The 5,506-nt window shown below is 44.4% G+C and overlaps 1 protein-coding gene across 4 annotated transcripts in view; it reads left to right on the top strand.

The window, feature by feature from the left end:
* gpr176 (G protein-coupled receptor 176) overlaps nucleotides 1-5,506 on the top strand; it is a 190,797-nt gene that overhangs the window by 393 nt on the left and 184,898 nt on the right. The window lies entirely within an intron of this gene.

Raw genomic sequence — 5,506 nt, 5'->3', positions numbered from 1 at the left:
GTGCGATTTGAGGATCGTCCTTTTTAGTAACTGTCGTTATCATTGCTTCTGGTGATGGTAACAGCATAAAGAAAATCTTTGGAGGGAGGAATTTCTTATGTCGGGTTCTCTTTAAAACTTGCTGCCTGCGTGGCTTCATCTTCCATGCAGTTTGGTGGGTTGGAGAGGCAGATAAGCAGAAATATCGTGTTTCTAGATTTTAACTCTCTGGCTGACTAAGTACTTCTGAGCATTTGCTCTTTTATATTTGCTATCAGAGTTCTCAAGTTATTTTAAACTTGCACTGCAGGATTGAATTTCTATTCTACGTGTTCAAATAACCCCTCCCCCACAAATGTCAGTGGTGTCTTTTCCCCTGTTAACAAGGTGCCCCTCAACTACGAACTCCATCTTCTGACCTTTGGTGCCTGGGGTTGGTGGGGAGAACCATGAGGATGTCAGTTCTCTTCATGGATTTGGCCATCCACGACTTCAGAATGGAGACAGCCTGCGGACAGGGTCATTCTGGCTGCCAATCTCCTGTTGGTGCTGGGTACAATGCAATGTTTTCTGTTGTGTTCCAGTCTTCTACAAAGGATTCAAGATGTAGCAGTTACTTGATGTAAGATTATCAAGGTGAAATGTTAACTTCTCTTACTGTCCCATGCATTTACAGTTTTATTTAAGCCTTCATTCTGTGGTATTATCCTTCATACAATTATATAATTTTTTATGGTTTTGCAATTTTGTACTTTATTAAATGTGTTGTATTTTTTAAAGTTTTGCAGCTAATTGGTGCCATAAAATGTTTATTTAGTTTTGGGTTACAACTTGATCTTATTTGTTTTTTTCAATCTGTTAAAATTTAAACATAGTTATATTTTCCAAGTTTTCTATAAGATCTTTGATGTAATTGGCTATTCATACAGTTTGACAACATTGTGGTTGGTGTGCTGTGCAGTGAATAAATTTTTAAAAAAACCACACAGAAGCTGTGAGTGAGTTGAAGCAACCAAATAACTTTTCTGGAACTCTCCGAGAGCTTATCAGTACCACTCCCATGATTCTTTTCAGCCCCTTTCACCTGGACCATTGTAATGTCAGCCGAGTGTGAGGCTGCACCTCCGTGAGCCGGTTCACTTGTGGATCAGCAGCTTGCTACATGACCCCACCCCCAGAGGTGCTAAGTCCACAGTTCAAAAACAGTTCGTATGTTCTCTGCTGTGGGGTTGGAACAGTTACTGGTTGATCAAGGTCAAGGTGTGCCAGTTGGAGGCAGTTAACCTTGAATGTTTCCTGCCTACCCCCAATGCTCAAAAGACATGCAGTCCCATTATGTCGCAACACCTTGTATGGACCCTCATATGCCGCTGAAGGAGCATCCAGTGCTCATCTCTCATTATGAAGACATATTTGCAGGGAATAGGATGGAGCTGGACGATGGTGTGAGATTGGTATGGGGGCCAAGGTGCCCACCTTCTTGCAAAGGCACATTAGCAGGGCTGTGAGCCGCTGGTATAGAATGTCCCAGGACTGTCAGTGGGGCCCCATAGGCAAGCTCAGCAAAGAATGTGCCAAATCCTCTTTCGGCACTGTGCAGATGCCAAGGAGCACTCAAGGCTGCTTGTCCACCCAATTCGGGCTTTGGAACTGTGCTATGAGGGACATCTTCAAATGCCGATGGAAGATTTCCACCAGACCATTAGACTGTGAGTGGTAGGCTGTGGTGTGATGTAACTGATTCCCTAGGAGTTGTGCCAGCGCTGCCCATAGGCCGGATATGACCTGATCCCTCCCCCCCACCCGTCTGATGTGATATTGGAAGGAAAGCCGAAAAAGGCTTTACAGTTGGTGATGAGGGCCCTGGAGCAGGATGTGTGAAGGTGTCCAAGAGCAGGACCACTTCCTGTCATGTAGTGAATCTGCCCACCATCATGAACAGGTACGTGGCACCACTGGAAACTGTTAGCGGCTCAATGATGTCCACGTGGACATAATCAAATTCTCTGTGTGTCGGTGGGAAGGACTGAAGAGGGGCTTTCACAAGGATGTCTGACAGTGCAGGCAAGTTCTGGCCCAGTGGCTGACCTATTTATGCAGGCCATGCCACATGAATCTGTCTGTGACCAGTTGAATTGTCGCCCAGATGGATGGGTGGGCCAAACCATGTAGTGCATCGAAGACACAATGCCTCTGTGTGGTGGGAATGATGGGCCTAGGTCAGTTAGTAAACACATCACAGAGATGGCTGGAAGCTCAAGAGGATCAGTGCAGCTCACTACAACATCTTGGATGCTGACACTAGAAACCTCCATGAATTTATGCGCTCAGAAAGAGACATGGGAGAAAGGATGTTAATGGTCAACTATATACAGACATTTTTTTTAAGGTCAGCAGCCATCTGACAGGAAAATCCATCCAAGCCAACATGTTGCAACATGTCAGGTTGACAAAAGCAAATAATTGTAATCTAACAAGATAAAGCAAAATGGATGTGAAAGAATTTATCTTTCAGGTTGAGCCATCTATAAAAGAAATGTAGATATCAAGACTGATCAATTTAAGAATGGTCTTGTCTCTGCAATTTTCATTGAGCCATCGTTAGCAACTGTGCTCTGAAATTTGGATCGTAAATTATTCTGATTTACCTTCTTCTTTAATTTACTTATTAAAGCTTACCTCTTTGATCAAGTGTTTAATCACCCATCATAATAGTTTGTCATATGGCTCACTGTCAAAATAATTACAGATGACATGTTTGTGAAACTCCTTGGAATTTTAAATAAAATATTTACTAGAGTTGCACAGCAGTGAAACAGGCCTTTTGGCCCACTGTATTTATGCCAACCATCGTGCCTATCTATGCTGATGCCATATCCTCTATGACTTACTCATGCAAGTATCTGTTAACGTGTCTTGAATGTAATTTGTGCTGCCTCATCTCCTCCTTTGGCAGGTGTGTGTGTGTGTGTAATGTATCCTTCTGATGTACAGCTTTGGCCTTTCTGTAACCCAACTTAGTTGTTTTACTAGTTTCTTAATGGGAGAGATTTTCATTCCACATGCCAGATAAGTCTTTTCTCTCATGGAGTCTTACTCAGCACTGCTGCTCTGAATGTGGGAAATTATCCAGTTAAGTTGTTCTACAAGCCAAAGCTTTAACTCAAGAAATTATAATGATGAGTTTATATGTAAGTACAAATGGACAGACATTCTTCTTTGGCTTGGCTTCACAGACGAAGATTTATGGAGGGGTATGTCCACGTCTGCTGCAGGCTCGTTGGTGACTGACAAGTCTGATGTGGGACAGGCAGGCACGGTTGCAGCGGTTGCAAGGGAAAATTGGGTGTTGGGTTTTTCCTCTTTTGTCAGTGAGGTAGGCTCTGCGGTCTTCTTCAAAGGAGATTGCTGCCCGCCAAACTGTGAGGCGCCAAGATGCACGGTTGGAGGCGATATCAGCCCACTGGCGGTGGTCAATGTGGCAGGCACCAAGAGATTTCTTTAAACAGTCCTTGTACCTCTTCTTTGGTGCACCTCTGTCTTGGTGGCCAGTGGAGAGCTCGCCATATAACACGATCTTGGGAAGGTGATGGTCCTCCATTCTGGAGACGTGACCCACCCAGTCCAGTTGGGTCTTCAGCAGCGTGGATTCGATGCTTGCGGACTCTGCCAGCTCGAGTACTTCGATGTTGGTGATGAAGTCACTCCAATGAATGTTGAGGATGGACGGAGACAGCGCTGATGGAAGCGTTCTAGGAGCCGTAGGTGATGCCGGTAGAGGACCCATGATTCAGAGCCGGACAAGAGCATGGGTATGACAACGGCCCTGTATACGCTGATCTCTGTGTGTTTCTTCAGGTGGTTGTTTTTCCAGACTCTTTTGAGTAGTCTTCTAAAGGCGCTATTTGCCTTGGCGAGTCTGTTGTCTATCTCGTTGTCGATCCTTGCATCAGATGAAATGGTGCAGCCGAGGTAGGTAGACACCGTGGCTGAAGTAAAAAAATACAATGCTGTAGACACTCAGCTGGTCAAACAGTATATTTTATATAGAAAACATAAAGATACTTAACCAATGTTTTGGGCTTCAACAAGGAAGTGAAAAATGTCAGCAGGCACCTTAACAAAATAGTAGGGGATGAGGGGTGGGGGAGGGTCAGGATAGGAGGGATGTGGGAGGAGCATGGTCCCAATGGCAGGAGGTAATAGGTAGATAAAGGAGGGAGGGCACATCAGCAAGCATGGGAAGAGGGGTGGCTTTGTGATTGGAGAGGGAAAGGGATGAAGAGCTGGAGGAAAGAAGACAGAGAAAGGGAAGGGAGGGAGAATGAATAGAAGGCTAGCAAGTACCGGAGAAGTCGATGTTAATGCCATCTGGTTGTAGAGTGCCCAGACAGAAAATCAGGTGTTGTTCCTCCAATTTACAGGTGGTCTTGGTGGGATAGTAAGAGGCCATGGGCAGACATGTGAGCATGGGAGTGGGGCACAAATGGTTTGCCACTGGGAGATCCCTGTCACTGATGTAACAGAGCTCAGAGAAGGAACCCTAAATAAGAATAGAAAACGCTGGAAAATACTCAACAAATCAGGCAGAAACCATGGATTCAAAATAATTTTAAATGATCTGATTATTTATCACTTTGCCACTGTGAAATCCTCCTCAGTTCACTACATAATTGCAGTTCAAAATAAAACACATGATCGGTGGATGGGACAATATTCTAAATGGAAGTTAGCGATGACCTTTTCCACTCCAGGACCCTCTGGCTGGGGATTCGGACCATTTTAAATGCAAGGCATTTAACTGAGAATATAATGTTAACACGAAACCAATTTGATCTAATCATTTCTAATTTATTTCACTCTTATGCTCATTTGCTCCTTGATTGTGCATTTTTAGTCGGTGTTTCTTTCTTCGTGTTCGTTGCTAATGGAAATATGGAGCTTCCGACCAGCCGCAAAGTTAATCCCAAAACACTCCAAAGAAAGCAAGGGCAACTAATTCTAACCAATGACCAAGCCGAGCTGGGCCATGCAATAGGACTGGTCGCACCAGTAGGCGGGGATTCGGCTGGTACTATTCCAGCTCGCGTGATTGAATAACAGGAATAAATGTTTCCGCGCACTGCCTGGCACTGCTTTCGGTTTGGGAATTTTCCTATAAGACTGTGGGGGAAACCTGACCCGCGCTGAAGTTGTGTACAGTTGATCTCCACTCCCCAGGCAGACTTCCAGGAATTCTAGCTTTGCCGCTCTCGATTTGTGTAGCCAGTGCCCGCAAATAAAGGCTGAGGCTGTCAGGTTTCTCGAAGTCAACACATTGTGGGAAATGTTCAACACCAGTCCCCATAAAAGGGGGGAAATTAGATTACATCAATATTTCTCTTAGAGGGAATAAAACTTAACTTAAGATAATGTTTTTTCCATCTTAGCTTATCCCAAAGCGTATTACAGTCAACTTAATACACTTGGCTGTCAACTTCCACCCCAACCTCAAATTCATTTAGGCCACCTGGACACTTTCCCCTTT

Source organism: Narcine bancroftii, chromosome 2 (assembly GCF_036971445.1).
Source record: "Narcine bancroftii isolate sNarBan1 chromosome 2, sNarBan1.hap1, whole genome shotgun sequence".
Taxonomy (NCBI): Eukaryota; Metazoa; Chordata; class Chondrichthyes; order Torpediniformes; family Narcinidae; genus Narcine; species Narcine bancroftii.
The sequence above is the reverse complement of the archived record's forward strand: the minus strand, read 5'-3'. Positions and strand labels throughout refer to the sequence as shown.